Here is a 16,545-nt window from a genome sequence, read left to right as displayed (position 1 = left end):
GAGAAGACTCTTGAGAGTCCCTTGGACTGCAAGGAGATCCAACAAGTCTGTCCTAAAGGAAATCAGTCTTGAATATTCTTTGGAAGGACTGATGCTGAAGCTTAAACTCCAATATTTTGGCCACCTGATGCAAAGAACTGACTCATTTGAGAAGACCCTGATGATGGTAAAGATTGAAGGTGGGAAGAGAAGGGGCCGACAGAGGATGAGATGGTTGCATGGCATTACCAATTCAATGGTCATGAGTTTGAGTAAACTTTGAGAGTTGGTGATGGACAGAGAGGCCTGGCATGCTGCAGTCCAGTCCAGTTCAGTTCAGTTCAGTCACTCAGTCATGTCCAACTCTTTACAACCCCATGAATTGCAGCACACCAGGCCTCCCTGTCCATCACCATCTCCCGGAGTTCACTCAAACTCATGTCCATCGAGTTGGTGATGCCATCCAGGCATCTCATCCTCTGTCATCCCCTTCTCCTCCTGCCCCCAATCCCTCCCAGCATCAGGGTCTTTTCCAATGAGTCAACTCTTCAAATGAGGTCGCCAAAGTACTGGAATTTCAGCTTCAGCATCATTCCTTCCAAAGAACACCCAGGACTGATCTCCTTTAGGGTGGACTGGTTGGATCTTGCAGTCCAAGGGACTCGCAAGAGTCTTCTCCAACACCACAGTTCAAAAGCATCAATTCTTGGGCACTCAGCTTTCTTCACAGTCCAACTCTCACATCCATACATGACCACTGGAAAAATGAAAGCCTTGACTAGATGGACCTTTGTTGGCAAAGTAATGTCTCTGCTTTTGAATATGCTATCTAGATTGGTCATAACTTTCCTTCCAAGGAGTAAGCGTCTTTTAATTTCATGACTGCAATCACCATCTGCAGTGATTTTGGAGCCCAGAAAAATAAAGTTTGACACTGTTTCCACTGTTTCCCCATCTATTTCCCATGAAGTGATGGGACCAGATGCCATGATTCACGCGGTCGCAAAGAATTGTACAAGACTGAGCAACTGAACTGAACTGAAGTGAACTGCGTCATCAAGTTAAAAGGAAATATTTTGCAATGATAAAAGCATCAGTTCATTAAGATGTCATAGCAATCTTAATATTATACATGTGTGCTCAGTCGTGTCCAACTCTTTGGGACCTATTGGACTAGCCTGTCAGGCTCCTCTGTCCTTAGACTTTCCCAGACAAGTATACTGGAGTGGGTTTTCATTTCCTTCTCCAGTGGATCTCCTGACCCAGGGAGCAAACCCACATCACTTGTGTCTCCTGCTTTGGCGGGTGGATTCTTTACCACTAGGGCCACCTGGGAAGCCCTTTTTTTTTATTTTAAATTTTTATGGCTATACAGTTGATTTACAATATTGTTCTAGTTTCTGCTATACAGCAAAATGAATCAGTTATACATACACATTCATCCACTCTTTCCTACATTCTTTTCCCATGTAGGTCATTACAGAGTACTGAGTAGAGTTCCCTGTAGATACAGTAGGTCCTTAGTAGTTATGTATTTTTTATATAGTAGCGTGTATAGGACACATGATTTCTCATTCAGTGGGTTCATTACCATCATTTATTTTGATGCTCACATTTCCTGAGGTTTGATCTGCAGGAGTCCCATCCAGACAGCTCCTATATCCTTTTGACCTGCCTCCCATAATTTTGTTGAGCAGTTCCTTCTTTTCGGGTACAACAAGATGTTCTAAACTCATCTTTTACCTTCTTTTCTCCAGACTGGAAATCAGCCATGTCTTCAAGGAATTCTTTTGTTTGTTTGTTTGTTTTCAGTGAGAGCTGGTATTTCAAAATCAAGATCTGAATGCTGGTTGCATGCATTCATTGCTACCAGTGTGTCACTGTTTCTAGATCCTTTCAGGTGCCATATAAGAGGTTCAGAAACATGTATTTTAGAAATTATGAATTCATAATTATGCCTCCAGTTCTAATCCTGCCTTGCAGTATTCTTCCTTGGCTTCCCAACTGAAATATTTACTTTCAAAATTATTGAAATATTTACTCATTTCCTTAGTTCTGTAATATACACAAAATAGTTTCAGAATTGCTATATATTTGTACTCTGAAAAATAAACCTATTAAGAGTTCAAGATTTGTAGGGACTTCCTTGGTGGTCCAGTGGTTAAGACTCTGCACGAATTCAATCCTTGGTTGGAGAACTAAGATCCCACATGCCATGTGGTGTGGCCAAAAGATTAAAAAGATTTCAAGGTTTGTATGTCCTTTTTGTCTTTAAATGCATATATACGATCAAAGTATTCTCTTCAGGAGTTATGTGGAATAGGTTCTCACTTGCTCCTCCTCCCTTCACCCCATAATTTTTATTCATTTGAAATGCTTCTCGTTGAATTGAGTTTTTCCTCTAATGTTGATTTAATTTTCTGAATATATAAAATTATTTCAAAAGTCAAAACTATAATAAAAGTTGTATTCGTAGACATCATTCCTTCCCTGACTCCCATTACTCATTTCCCCCACTCCTTAAAGTAATCAATTTCATTAATTTCTGGCTCACTCTTCCAGTGTGATTTGCCAAGATAAGCAGAAAAAGAGGAATGTTCCAAATTTAAATTAAAAAAAAAAAAGGAATGTATGTGAAGGTAATATGAAACAATTAAAATATCTGTTGCTTACAATGAAAAACAAGTTACTTTATTTCAAAGCCAATTAGATTTTCATGTCTTAATTGCATGGTAAAGCCCTTATCTTTATTTTGAATCTAAAAATATTTTCTTCACTTAAACTAGGAATCAGCAAACAATGGTTCTCAGGTCGAGTATGGTCTACAACTTGCTTTTATACAACCGATGAGTTACAAATGGCTTTACCTTTTTTAGTGGTCGGAAAAAAATAAAATAATATCTATAACATGTGAAAATTATACAAAATTTAAATTACAGTGTCCATAAGTGAGGTTTCACTGGGAGACATCTATGTTTATTGTTTAAGTCTTATATGTAACTTTTTGTGCTACAATGTCAAGTTGAGTAGTTGCAACAAAGACTGTATGACCCTAAATTTTAAAGAAGCCTAAAATATTCACTATCTAACCCTTTATAGAAAATGTACCCCAACTCTAGTATTAAACTATTTTAGGAATTTGCAAAGTTAGTTGTAAATATACTCTGACTTTTCTGATTAAGTTATTTATACACTTTTTCCTGGGAAATGTTAACACTTGGGTACAAAAGTTACAAATATGTAAGTCTGCTGTCTCTCCACCTGAAGAGGCTCATCTATGAGAACCATGCAGTACTGTTTTTTTCAATTTGTTTTTAATTGGAGGACAATTGCTTTACAATGTTGTGTCGATTTCTGCCATACAACAACATGAATCAGCCATCAGTATACATATATCCCTCCCTCTTAGACCTCCCTCCCACCCCTCTCATCCAACACCTCTAGTGTGAGCACCACACAGTACTATCAAATACATCTCTCTGCCATCAGTCTCATCTTCTAATTATGTGACAATTTGCTGTTATTAAGATATTAGCTATCAATTATAGGTACTCTCAAACACTGCAGGTGTGTCATTAGTTTATACCCAAATAATCGTATAAAGTAGGTGCTAATATTCCTATCTGAAAGAAGGCATACAATGATTTGTCTAAGGTGTCACCCAGCATGTAAATAAATGATGGAAACAAGAGTGAAAACAGACTTGATTCTAAAGCCCATGGTCCTGTGGGCCACACTGCACTGCCTTCTTAATCAGGGACTCCTGCCTCCTTACCCTTATCTGAATCCCCTTGCATCCTCTTACATCAACCTACTCTGACTTCCAACCACTGCTAAAAGCATGTAAGTACTCATTTCAGCAGCACATACACTAAAATTGGAAGCATAGAGAAGATTAGAACAGCCCCTGAACAAGGATGACATGCAAGCTCTTGGAACAAGCCCTTTGTTTATACATGTAATAGGAAAGGTTCAAAACACACAAAGAAAAAGTAACAGTACTAAAAAGAAAAAGACAGGTTTTTTTTAACTTTTAATTTCATATTGGGGTATAGCCTATTAATAATATTGTGATAGTCGCAGATGAACAGTGAAGGGACTCAGCCATATACATGTATCCATTCACCTGAAATACCCTTCCCATCCAGGCTGCCACATAACATTGAGCACAGTTTCCTGTGCTGTACAGTATGTCCTTGTTGGTTATCCATTTCAAATGTAGTAATCTGTATATGTGCATCCCAAACTAATTATCCCTTCCCCCCATCCTTCCCCCTGGCAACCATAAATTCTTTCTCTTAGTCTGTGAGTCTCCTTCTTTGTAAGTTAAGTTATTTGTTTTTAGAATCCACATATAAGGGATGTCATATGATATTTCTCCTTCTCTGGAAAAAGACAAATTCTTAATCAGATTTGGAGATTTTAGCACTTTCCTGTTTCTGTGCTAATTTGTTGCATGTGTAGATAAAAATGAAATTGAGCTATACACTCCAGATGTATCCATCTTACTCTATGTAATTTACATTTTAAAAATTAAAAAGGGAAAACATCTTCATTGACTGTAAGAAAATAAAAAGAAACTAAGAAGTGATGAGCCTAAAATCATGTATCAGTTAATTTGGAATTAAATAATGTATTGGTAGCTTCAACTGCTTTCTCTGATCTCTCAGGCAGGCTCTCCTTGATATGTTCAAGTCTCCAAAACCTGTGGAATATTGCAGTCTGACCTTTTCATGTTCTTATGGGAACCAGTGAGTTAAAACTACAATCCTGTATTAGGCTCTCTTCTGGGAATTTCTAGGAAGTTTCTCGGGTAAATCATTTGTTTACAGAGGATAGCAGAGCTATAGGAATTGGTGTGCCATAAGTACAAAACTCAAAAGACAGCTCAAAGAGTGATCTGTAGATGAAGGTTGGTCAACAGATGTGGTACACTGAGGCTGAGAAGCCTCTAGCCTAAACTCATTTCTGTTTCACTGTGTGGTTACGTTGTAAGTGCAGTAGGGCCCTAACATAACATTGTCTTATAATATGGCTTTGTATCATGAGTGTGTCTGAAACATGGAAACTGAACTGGGCTTAGAGAGGATGATGAATAAGTGTCAGTAATGCCTAACGCGGCTCAATAAGGATGACTTTTTGACATAGGAAGGGCTCAAAGGTAAAAAACAAAAACAAAAAGATTGCAATGGGGGAAGGGGGTAGGGGAGCTTCTCTTGATGATATGTTTACCGGATAAGAAGATACTTTTAACTTAAATTTGGAGAAGAAGCTATGAAGATGTAAAAACGAACTAAAATGCTTTTAGCCATCCATTGCCACTGTTCAATTCACCTTTCTATGGTTCATCTGAGAAAGCATCCAGTTGTTCATGCACAGTCAGAGAAAATGCTGGATAGAGTTAGAACTCTATGTGAGATAGGAACTGGGAAATACACAGACTCATCAGCTGTAAGAGTAAAGTGTATTCATCTAAGCAAGACTAGGAAGGTAGACATGGGTACAGAAGTCAGGCCATGGATGACAGGATCTTAGTCACTAGACTCAAATCAGAGAGGACTTTGTTTAGTCTTGGAAGAAAGGGCAGGTGAGAGGATATTAAGGCCTCATGTTAATTGGAAGAGGGGCCCGGAAACAATCTAGCTACTCCAGGTAAGTCGTATGTGACTGCAAGGAAAGTACTGTAAGGTGCAGTCTAAGACAGTCCTTAGTATTCTGTCAGAGAATAAGACACACCTGGGTTTGAATTCTAGCTCCAACCATGACTGGGGCTTCCCAGATGGTGCAGTGGTAAAGAATCCACCTGCCAACACAGGAAACACAAGAGATGCAGGTTCGATCCCTGGGTCAGGAAGACCTCCTGGAGCAGGGAATGGCAACCCACTCCAGTATTCTTGCATGTAAAATTCCATGGACAAAGGAGTCTGTTGGGTTACAGTACATGGGGTCACAAAGAGTTAGAGACAACTGAGTATGCAGCACATATATGCATATCTATCCATGATTAGCTATTTATTACTTTTTTAAATTTATAAAACAGAGATAATAGCAGTACCTGCTTCACAAGGTTTCTCTGAGAATTAAATGAAGTGTATATAAAGAGTCTGAGATATCATTCATCTTAGAGATAATATCCCTGAATTTTAATTCTTTTTAGTAATAACATGTAAGACTGTCTCCTCTCAAGGCAATAAATTTACTTGAAATTCTTGAGTAATTTATCCACATGAGTCACTGCACTTGAGAAACAAATGCACTGGGCCCTTTATACACTAGTAAAGTAACGCTCGTGTTCCAAGCCAGGCTTCAGCAATACGTGAACCGTGAACTTCCAAATGTTCAAGCTGGTTTTAGAAAAGGCAGAGGGACCAGAGATCAAATTGCCAACATGTACTAGATCATCATAAAAGCAAGAGAGTTCCAGAGAAACATCTATTTCTGCTTTATTGACTATGCCAAAGCCTTTGACTGTGTGGATCACAATAAACTGTGGAACATTCTGAAAGAGATGGGAATACCAGACAACCTGACCTGCCTCTTGAGAAAGCTATATGCAGGTCAGGAAGCAACAGTTAGAACTGGACATGGAACAACAGACTGGTTCCAAATAGGAAAAGGAGTACGCCAAGGCTGTATATTGTCACCCGGCTTAGTTAACTTATATGCAGTGTACATCATGAGAAATGCTGGGCTGGAAGAAGCACAAGCTGAAAACAAGATTGCCAGAAAAAATATCAATAACCTCAGATATGTAGATGATACCATCCTTATGGCAGAAAGTGAAGAGGAACTAAAAAGCCTATTGATGAAAGTGAAAGAGGAGAGTGAAAAAGTTGGCTTAAAGCTTAACATTCAGAAAACGAAGATCATGCCATCTGGTCCCATCACATCATGGGAAATAGATGGGGAAACAGTGGAAACAGTGTCAGACTTTATTTTTGGAGGGCTCCAAAATCACTGCAGATGGTGGTTGTAGCCATGAAATTAAAAGACACTTACTCCTTGGAAGGAAAATTATGACCAACCTAGATAGCATATTCAAAAGCAGAGACATTACTTTGCCAACAAAGGTCCGTCTAGTCAAGGCTATTGTTTTTCCAGTGGTCATGTATGGATGTGAGAGTTGGACTGTGAAGAAAGCTGAGTGCCAAAGAATTGATGATTTTGAACTGTGGTGTTGGAGAAGACTCTTGAGAGTCTCTTGGACTGCAAGGAGATACAACTAGTCCATCCTAAAGGCGACCAGTCCTGGGTGTTCTTTGGAAGGACTGATGCTGAGGCTGAAACTCCAATAATTTGCCACCTCATGCAAAGAGTTGACTCATTGGAAAAGACCCTGATGCTAGGAGGGATTGGGGGCAGGAGGAAAAGGGGATGACAGAGGATAAGATGACTGGATGGCATCACTGACAGGGAGGCCTGGTGTGCTGTGATTCATGGGGTTGCAAAGAGTCGGACATAACTGAGAGACTGAACTGAACTGAACTGATTGTTATTAGGAGATTTATTATGTTTCAGACTGATCAGGACTTTGCCCACTATCTCTCATCCTCAAAGTAATTCTGCTATTTTACTATCTCCTGTTCATCAGTAAGTGTATTAAATTTCACAGATAAACATTTATTTTTAAGTTCACATAAAAATGGAACAAATATTTTGAAAGTGAAACTATGTGTAAAAATTGTCTAAAGAATGTCTAGCACAGAGTAATAGTTTCCGATGTTTTCTCTTTTTAATCTCTCTAACATATTTATTCCTTTTTTTCCCTCTTTCAGCTTGTTAAGAGCCGTCTCTCATTTTCATCTCTTGATCTGACTGAGCAAGTGTTGATTTTATACCTTTACGATGTCCCAGCTATTTCTACTTGGTGGATGGTGTTACCAACAATGGTAGCAAGCTCTACAGAGAGTTTGCAAGTGAAATCAGCTTTAGAAGCCTGGCCTGAAAAGTGTTTGGAGCAAACATCTCTAGAAATCGGAGAAACCACTTCCCAACTGCTTTACTAAAATCTATTTCTTGCCATTTTTTTTTTTTCTTAATTCTACCTTCATTTTGGATCAAGCAGAAAGAGCTACCCTATAGTTCAGCCTGACTGTATAAATTGTTTAATTAGATTATAGGTGGGGAGGGGCAAAACCTAATAGTAAAAGGGGAATTTATTTGCAGGACATATCTTTGTGTGGGTACTTTTTTCCTCAGGACCTGATGGGGAAGTGTGAAATCCATGTTTCTCCTTGTCAGTTAACATTATCTGACTATATTATCAATAGTCTGTTTGTAAGAAATACCTCATTCTTTTATTCTTTTATTCTATTATGAGAAGTCTTTCAAAACTTCTTTATTCCTCATTCTTTTATTCCTTTATTCTTTTATGAGAAGTCTTTCAAAACCGTGTTTTCTCTGTTTATGTCTCAGACAAAAGTGCTGAAAGAAGGGAGAAGTGCATAACAGACCTATGCTGAAAGTGCCATTTCAGATCTGGGAATAAATACTTCCCAATCAATTTATCATGTACACTCTCAATTCCTCTAAGGTGGAGATCACCACCTTCTTCCTGATTGGAATCCCAGGACTGGAGCATGTTCACGTATGGATCTCTGTCCCCATCTGCCTCATGTACCTGGTGGCCATTCTTGGCAATTACACCATCCTCTTCGCGATCAGGACAGAGCCCTCACTCCATGCACCCATGTACTACTTCCTTTCCAAGTTGGCTGTCTCTGACCTGAGACTGTCCCTCTCATCCCTCCCCACTATGCTGCTGATCTTTGCTCTCAATGCCACAGGAATTTCCCCAAGTGCCTGCTTTGCTCAAGAATTCTTTATCCATGGATTCACAAATCTGGAGTCCTCAGTGCTCCTGGTCATGTCTTTTGTTCGCTTTTTGGCTAGCCACAACCCCCTGAGATACAGCTCCATCCTCCCCAATGCCAGAGTGGCCAAAATGGGTCTGGTGTTCCTCATTAAAAGCATGCTCTTAGTGCTTCCCATTTCCTTTCACTCTTAAAAGATTGACCTATTGTAGGAAGAGCCTACTTTCTCACTCTCACTGTCTCCATCAAGATGTCATGAAGCTTGCCTGCTCTGACAACACAGTTAACTTTTTCTATGGCTTCTTTGTTGTTCTCTGTATGATGACAGACAGCATGTTCATTGCTGTGTTCTATGTATTCATCCTGAAGACTGTGATGGGAACTGGATCCCACAAGGAGCAGCTCAAGGCCCTCAACACCTGTGTCTCCCACATCTGTGCTGTGCTCATCTTCTACATGCCCATCATCGCTTCGGCTTCCATGCACCACTTTGGCAAGCTCAAGTGCCCAGTGGCCATGATCCTCATTGCTGACATTTTCTTGCTAGTGCCACCTCTGATGAATCCCATTGTCTACTGTGTGAAGACACACAAATTTGTGAGAAGGTTCTGGGGAAATTTGGTCTAAAATAAAGGTATGCGGAAAAGTGAGGCAGGGTCAGCCAGGTTCAGGGAGTAAAACATACCTTTCTAAGCAAAGTATTATGGATGGGTCATTCTTATCTTTCCTAATCATGATTGTAATCAGTACAACAGCATGTGGTCTGGGCATTGAGGTCTGTGAGCTTAGGACTTACATGGGCATTTATAGGTATGTATGGGATAATTTTGTAATATAATTAAAATCATGAACCAATACATGGATGTGGAATTTTAGTTACAGTGTTTACAACACAAGGATGTAAAAATGGAAGTAGAGATTGTTTTCCCTTATAGAGAATGAATATCAGAGGAGCTGGAGTCTAAAGACATTACTCCAAACCAGTTACTGATTTTCTTTCCTGCAGCCTTCAGACATGTATTTACTGTGGGGACTCAATTTAAATTCTTGATTTCCCATTTAAATTAAAAAAGTCTGTTTTCAAATATGAGTTGCTTGTATATTTGCTCCCTTTGCTCTTTTTTTTTTTTTTTTTTAATTTTACATTGGGTTATAGTTGATTTGGGCTTCCCTTGTGGCTCAGCTGGTAAAGAATCTGCCTGAAATGTGGGAGACCTGGGTTTGATCCCTGGGTTGGGAAGATCCTCTGGAGAAGGGAAAGGCTACCCACTCCAGTATTCTGGCCTGGAGAATCCCATGGACTATAGTCCATGGGGTCGCAAAGTGTCGGATACAACTGGGCAACTTTCACTTTTCATAGTTGATTCACAATGTGGTGTTAGTTTCAGGTATACAGCCAAGTGATTCAGTTACATATTCTTTTTCAGATACTTTTCCCATTTATGTTAATATAGAATATTGAGTAGTGTTTTTCATGTTATATAGTAGGTCTTTATTAATTATCTCTCTTATATACAGTAGTGTGTATTTTAATCTCAAATTTCTAATTTATTTATCCTCACCATCCTTCCCCTTTGATAACCTAACCCTGTCTTCTAAGTCTGTGAGTCTGTTTTTGTTTTGTAAATAAGTTCATTTGTATCTTTTCATAGATCACACATGTAAGTGGTATCACATGATACTTGTCTTTCTCTATCTGGCTTACTTCACTTAGTATGATAATCTCCAGGTCCATCCATGTTGCTGCAAACTGCATTATTTCACTCTTTCTAACGGCTGAGTAATATCTCACTGTATAAATATACCATATCTTCTTTATGCATTCATCTGTCTGTGGACATTTAGGTTGCTCCCATGTCTTGGCTATTGTAAATAGTGCTGTTATGAACATTGGGGTGCATGAATCTCTTTGAGTTGGTGTTTTCTCTGGATATATGCCAAGGAGTGGGATTGCTGGAACATATGGTAACTATCAATTCCTGGGTTGGGAAGATCCCCTGGAGGAGGGCATGGCAATCCACTCCAATATTCTTGCCTGGAGAATCCTATGGACATAGGAGCCTGCTGGGCTACATTACATAGGGTCTCACAGAGTCAGACATGACTGAAGCAACATAGCAGGCATGCAAGCATGGTAACTATATTTTAGTTTTTTAAGAAACTTCCATACTGTCTTCATAGTGACTGCACCAATTTACATTCCCACTAACAGTATAAGAGGATTCCATTTTCTCTATACCCTTTTGTTATCTGTAGATTTTTTGATGATGGCTATTCTGACCAGTGTGAGGTGATACCTCATTGTAGTTTAGTTTTGATATACATTTCTCTAATAATCAGTGATGTTGTCTTTGCTCTATTCTTAACCATCAAATAGAGACAAAGTGTCTCAGCAGTAAAGAATCTGCCTGCCAATGCAGGTGATGCAGGAGACATGGGTTTGATTCCTGGATCAGGAAGATCCCCTGGAGGAGGAACTGTCAACTCACCCCAGTATTCTTGCCTGGAAAATCCCACTGACAGAGGAACCTGGTATACTATAATCTATGGGGTCACAGAGAGTCAGACACAGTTGAGCATGCATGCAGCCTTGAACTGACAATAAACTCATAATATTCTTTAAGATAGAGTAGGTTTGTTTTTCTTTTCCTCTAACTTACAACAGGGTTCCAAAAAGCCATATTTACTAAAAGAACAGAGGGGCAGTTCTGCTATTAGTAAGAAATAGGAAAGCTCTTAATAGTAGCATGGTAATTTTTAAAGCATTGATATTCTTAGATGCCTTAAAATATATGTTCTAAAATAATGATTTCAATGCTTTTAGATACTTGGTATTTTGGTATTTGGTATTTGGCATGTTCAATTACATTAAGAATGCTAGAAATAATTTTGAGCTAATAGAAAAAATGACATATTAGACATATATTAAGGAATATAAAATAATATTCATGCATATATAGTTGCACTTTTAAAAAGGTAAATTAATTCCTATAAATTATGTCATTTGGTTTTTGTTCATGTTTTACTCACGAGTATTTAGTTGGGGACAAAAATAGAAAGCATAAAATTTAGAATAAGCTAACCAACAATTCAGAGAAGGCAATGGCAACCCACTCCAGTACTCTTGCCTGGAAAAATCCCATGGACAGAGGAGCCTGGTGGGCTGCAGTCTATAGGGTCGCATAGAGTCGGACATGACTGAGAGACTTCACTTTCACTTTTCATTTTTCATGCATTGGAGAAGGAAATGGCAACCCACTCCAGTGTTCTTGCCTGGAAAAATCCCATGGACAGAGGAGCCTGGTGGGCTGCCATCTCTGGGGTCTCACAGATTCAGACACGACTGAAGCACCCTAGCAGCAACCAACAATTTGTACTGTGCAGTGAGAGAAAATTACTGTTAATAAATTGCAATGTTTTACTTCGTGAGTCAAAATCACAAATAATAGTATTGATGTTCCCAAAAAGCATGGGGAGGGAGGAGGGAGGAGGGTTCGGGATGGGGAGCACATGTATACCTGTGGCGGATTCATTTTGATATTTGGCAAAACTAATACAATTATGTAAAGTTTAAAAAATAAAATAAAATTAGAGAAAAAAAAAAAAAAGCATTTGAAGAAGTTGTTCTCAGATGGCTAAATATTGCTATAGATTTGATGTCCCCAGGTGAATTTCACTGAGTTCTTGTTAAACAACTGATGTCTCAATGTCTATAGCTTCTTTAGGAAAATGAAGGACAACCTTTTGTACATCCTCCCAGTTTGTACTATTAATTCTCTGAGGACCCTAACAGTTTCCAATTATGTTATGTTTATTAGTTCACTGTCTGCCTCTCTTGTAATTCATTTCTTTAAAATAACTGCACACATCACCCTGATTGGCATATCTCCAGCAGTTGTATGGAAATGACATCTGAATAGTAGTCTGACACATTTCTCAACTCTCAACACATTTTATTGCTGAACAACAGCAGTAAAAACTCTTAACAATTCAGAATATGGTAATAAATTTCAGGCATACAGAATATCCGGAATGATAGAAAACCTACTTCCAAAATCATTAAGGAGTAACTATACATTTTAGGTTAATGAAGCTGTCCTAAAAAACAGTTAATGTTCTGTTTAACCACAAAAAAAAAGAGCAAATACATTGTCGTGAAAAACATGAGAAAGAATACTTATTCTCTTTTTAGTGTTTACCCTCAACTCAGAAATTCAAATCCTTACAATAACTCAAGTCATAAGATGTCAGTAAACGTTTCTTGATCAGAAGAGTAAATACGTTTCAGTTTGTCACTTTTCCTCAATTACCATACAGGTTTAACGCATTTTCAATCAAGCTCCCAGTAGCATATTTAGAAATTCACCCGCTCTTTGTTCGCTGAACACGCGCAGAGTAAAAATGGTTCTCCGGCAGTTCCCCAGTCGTCTGCTGCGGAACCTTCGCCAAGCCAGGGGGAGGCTACAGCCTGCGCCGTCTTTGCACAGCTACCGGCGTGCAGGCTCCTGATTCTCGAAGGAAGGTCCGAGGCACCACGAGGGAGTTAAAGCGTCCACCGGTGTGTTATTCTTAAAAGAAGGCCTAAGAGCTTGGGAAGCCCGGCCAGGGCAGTACTCCTTCACAGAGATTCCAGGCTAGCCTGGTGACTGAAGGCCTAAGGTTTAGAATTCTCTTGGAGAAGCACTTTTGGGGTGGCTGGGATGTCCAGGTGATGGTTCCTGCCACTTCAGCAACAGGCTGGGACAAGAAGTGGAGAGCAACATGCCTTCTACCTGGGTACTGTGTTTTAGGATTTTGCTGATGCAGAGGATGTCCTACCTGGTGTTGGTCAGATCCTTGGAACTTCACATGTTTCCTGCATGAACCTGTGTGAGCAGCTGTCAAACTCCGGTGGAGAGGGGATGCGCTGATTAGAAGTTTGGGGACCAAAATCAATTAGGTGATCTTTATTAGAAAGATTGCAATAAAATGTTTTAAAGCAAATAAAAATAGGTGGGTCTGAGTAAAAACAAGAGGGTACAGAAAGATTTAGGGATGTGAAAGTGAATGAGCATCAGTTGACATCTAGCTGTATGTACCTCTTTCCAGCTACATTACAAAAAACTAAAATTAGGTTTGTCATATATTGACACCAGTGTTGAGGATTTCTAGATGGAGTACCATAATATTTTTAATATTTGAGGTTTTAATTATACTATTAACACAATCATCGAGTTTTCTTTTTGATGAATTGGTGAAAACATAGGTTGTCTGGGTATATTCTTAGAAGAAGAATAATCCTGGTGGTTGTCAGGAGCTGGGAATGAGGAAGTGAAGAAGTATTTAATGGGTATTGTTTCACTTTTACAAGGTGAAAGAGCTCATGGGGATGGATGGTGGTGATAATTGCTCAGTGTTATGAACATAGTTATTACCACTGAACTGTATGCCTAGAAGTGGTAAAGATTTGGGGCGGGATAAATTGGAAGATTGGAATTGATACATACACACCACTAAGTATAAAATAGATAACTAATAAAGACCTGTATAGCACAGGAAATTGAGTGCTCTGTAATAGTCTATAAGAGGAAGAGGATCCCAAAGTGTATGTATAACTGATTCAGTTTACTGTATACTTGAAACTAACACATTGTAAATCAACTATACCCCAATAAAAATTTTTTAATGGTAAAAAAAAAAGAAATTCACCCAATAATTCCAAAAATAGATGTATAAGATTAAACTGAAGAATATGATAATAATAAATAAAAATTGTAACAAGGCTCTTTATAGTAAGAACAACTATTACTCAGCTATAAATTCTGTGTAGTTTGGTCAATGAATCAATGGGAAAAACAAGGAAATATAAAAAACACACTTCAATATACCATACCTGATATGAAAACAATATATAATTAAGAAATATCAAAACAATATTGAAATAGGTTGACTATTCAAATAATTATGGTAGAAAAAGTCAGCACCTATTTAAACTACACATGTGTTGGTGATCTTTAATCACACACAAAAATAAGATAAATGAATAAGTATGTTCAAAGCTAACTTTTAAATCTACTTTAATATAAGTAAATAAATTAACCTCTGGATGGGAACAATTTTCTAAAGAAATAAGAAAAATGTAAAAGCTGAAAGGAGAAGTGAAAAGCAATTAGATATTTGAATGGCTTTTAAATCATTACAATTTAGAAGATAATAATATGATATATGCAACGTTCACCATTTACCAGGTACCAGACTTTGGATTAAATATTTACCTGCATTAACTCCATTAATTTTTGCAAGAGCATGGTAGATTTTATGAGTTCCCCCCTGTTATGGGGATTAAGAATTTAAAGCTTTGAGCAGTTAGCTTATCCAGGGACACAGAACTATGGTGTTAGAAACTTGAAGCTACCCCAGGCAGTGTGTTTCCAGAGCTTACAAACTAACCCATTCAATTTAACAATTCACATTCTATGTGTGGTCAAATATGTATTTATAAGAATATATTTTGAGAATTATTTTCTATGATAAAAATACTATAAAATACTGAAATGTTAAATAATAGGAAGTATAATATAAACCATGATATACAAATAATATTAAATATTATTCACCCATACAACACAGCAGTCAGAACTAAGCGGTATTTGCTAAACACTAAATTAGATGTTTAGGATTAAATGAAAATAAAACATAGGCCTACTCTCAAGCTTATAGTCTGGTGGTAGGGAGAACAAACAAATAGTTAAATTCACTGAGTAAAGTACGGTAAGTTTAAGCATGAATGTAAGAAAGCACAAATAAAAGAATTGCAGTTTGCCTTTTTTAGTGAAGAATCAGAGGAAAGCTTCCTAAAGGAAGTTAATCTAATATAAAATATGATTTAATGGAGAATAGTGAGTAACATCAGGCAAATCTACAAGTAGAAATATATGTTGAAATATACACTACTACCCTGGTTCATAAATATATGTTGTGTGTGTACTACATTGGCTTATTAAAAAGAGTTTAGGTCATAGATCATATAATATTTCTCAATGGTAGAATTGTGAATGATTTTTGTTATCTTTTAAATACTTTTCTGTATTTCCCAACACATTCACAAAAGTTTAATTATATATAAATATACATATATATGACATTTATAATTTTTTAAGAAAATCCCAAATATATTAAATGCATTGCTTGAAATAACACCAAAATGCAAAGTCATCTACTAATAGCAACTACTATAGAGTACACTGATGAAAGTGTTTCAACACTGAGCAGGCAATTTTGGTATTGAGCAATTGAATTTTGACTTGAATATGAAAAGTACCTTCGGAGGAATGAAAGATTAACACATATAGCAGGCTGCTTTATATACTGACCATCATAAAACTGGAAGAACGATTACACATTTCTATAATTGCTCACCTAAAACGTTCAGAACTCAGAATTTTTTATACTTTAGAAAGGCCCTGTAACACTTGGGGCATTATCCTGTATTCTAACACAGTTATATTACTGAAGTGAAATGTGTTAGTATTCACACAATTGAAACAAATAATGTCCATAAGTATATTCACAACAGTTCATATTAGCATGGTTGTTTGCTGCTAATGCATTTGGGTATCAAACATGAAAATTTTTAATATGTATATATATATGTATTTTTCGAGTTGTTTTTAAATATATGAATTGTGAAGTGTTGCGGATCTACAAAAAAAAAAAAAAAGGAAAAAAAAACTTAGAAATCTCTTCCAAAGAAGCAATTAAAAAGCCATTGATA

General features: G+C 37.6%; 1 non-coding gene and 1 pseudogene across 1 annotated transcript; both read left to right on the top strand.

Moving 5' to 3' along the window:
* Positions 1-3,826: 3,826 nt before the first annotated feature.
* Positions 3,827-3,931, top strand: LOC112441705 (U6 spliceosomal RNA). The gene has a single exon (XR_003029566.1). It is a non-coding gene; the product is annotated as a U6 spliceosomal RNA (small nuclear RNA).
* Positions 8,489-9,419, top strand: OR51A6BP (olfactory receptor family 51 subfamily A member 6B, pseudogene; annotated as a pseudogene).

The sequence above is a fragment of the Bos taurus genome, chromosome 15 (assembly GCF_002263795.3).
Source record: "Bos taurus isolate L1 Dominette 01449 registration number 42190680 breed Hereford chromosome 15, ARS-UCD2.0, whole genome shotgun sequence".
Lineage (NCBI taxonomy): Eukaryota > Metazoa > Chordata > Mammalia > Artiodactyla > Bovidae > Bos > Bos taurus.
The sequence above is the reverse complement of the archived record's forward strand: the minus strand, read 5'-3'. Positions and strand labels throughout refer to the sequence as shown.